The following is a 2,048-nucleotide window of genomic DNA, read 5'->3' as shown; positions in this document are numbered from 1 at the left end:
AGTCACATCGAGAAAAAGGTCATTATAGGATAGACTAAGCCTTATTGTATGTCTTTCTATCACATAATGACTTATCAGCACTGATACCACAGTATTGAATAGATTTATAGATTTATATTGTAACTAACGTTTGGAAGAAGTATAAAATTTCATATGTTAGTCAGATAATAGAATACATTGCTACTTCAATGTTTCTTATAGCTGTTGGCCTGATTTAATAGTATACAATTCTTGACTTAGTTTATCGAATACAATTAAACTTAAACAGTTTTAGCAGTACCCGAAATAACTGTACGGGGTTAGACATTATGGAGCTCCTTTTTTAAGTATTATTTTTAACAACCTCCTTAATTAGTGTTTGAAACTTTAAGGGCAGCCATAAATCACGTCTCAATATTGGCTTAAGTATGACTTTAATCAACAAAGTTGATAACCAAAGTTAAGTTGTTAACTTAAGTCAGTATTCAGATTTAGGTAAGGACTGTGTAAACTAACATAAGTAGATTAAATGGATTGTTGAAACATTTGATTGATGCTATGATTGGTAAGCGATAAAGTGGCAATTCATTAAACTTTATTTTAGCTTATTTGTTTATAAGTTAAACTCTAATTTGTAGCAGTTTAAAATAAACTTCATCCAATCATAACTACAATATATTACATATATAAAAATATGCGATAAAAGTTTAAAAAAAAAACATATTTTTCTTCATAAAAAGAGAAATATCCGAAATAAACTGCAAAATGTTAATTACATCATTTCACCTGAAGTCTCGAAGAAGAAAAAACCGCAAAAATTAGCAAATATTAAATTAAAATAATTATATATGCACTAAAGAATTTGAAATTCAAAAATTAAAAAAAAAAACAACTATATAAAATATTAATTATTATGAGAAATTCATTTATACATATGTACATATAGTTAATATGTACATTTTTAATATTCATATATTTTTTATTATTTATAATAATAAAATAAAATTTTAATTTTTTTGATATTAAAAATCTCGTAAACAAAATATGAAAAAAAAAGAAACAAACTATAGAAAACTGACAAAATTTGTTAAATTTAGTAAATGAGATACGAGATACATATGAAGGCAAATTTATATAAAAAAAAAAAAAACACGTTTGCAATATAAAAATCATAAACTACAATGTATTATGGACATATAGCAACAATCAATAAAAATGTAAACAATAACAAATATAATAAATAAAAGCTTATAAGAGTAGAGAAAAGTATGAGTGGTAAAAAATTGCATCATTGATAAAAAGCCTGACGACAAAAGATACAAAAAAGCATAAAGCAAACGCGATACGAGATACGAAAAACGCGATACGCGATATGCGAGTCATCGGGTCAACAAGTTAAACACAATACACAAAATATCTTTTAAATGCGATTAGAGATACAACAATGATGCCAACAACAACAAATACAATAACTACAACAAAGTAACTAAATAAGCAATAACAAAAAAATAATAATATAAACAAATAATAAAATCAGCAAGAATTCACAATAAAATTAAATATTTTTTTTGGTTTGCGTGATTGAAAAGAATTTGGCTTTCAATTACTTTTAGTTTATTTCGGATTGGATGGATGCATTTTTAATAAAAATTATAAAAAAAAATAAAATAAAAATAAAATATTAAACATTTAAATAAATTATATCTGAATTGGTTTATTAATTTTGAATTTATAAATTTATTGTTATATTATATTATAAGTGCGAATATACAAAGCTATATGGTAAGTAATCCCCCCTATAACGCGGTACCCTTACAACGCATTTTCATATTACTCGATTTCAATCCCCCGTATAACACAGGCATTCCCCCATATAACGCGGGGATTTGTACAGTTTATAATAAGCTTCGCGTACCTTTGCACGTGTGTATACGGGGTATACGGGAATACCCGTATAATGCGGAAGCAATCTACTGTGTTATAGGGGGTGGTATTACTGTATATTATGCGACGAAATAGAGAATCAGCAATTCAAAGACATTTTATAAAATTTAGAACCTTTTAGATTC

This window comes from Teleopsis dalmanni, chromosome 1, assembly GCF_002237135.1.
Source record: "Teleopsis dalmanni isolate 2A chromosome 1, ASM223713v2, whole genome shotgun sequence".
Classification (NCBI taxonomy): domain Eukaryota; kingdom Metazoa; phylum Arthropoda; class Insecta; order Diptera; family Diopsidae; genus Teleopsis; species Teleopsis dalmanni.
Note: the sequence above shows the minus strand (reverse complement) of the source record.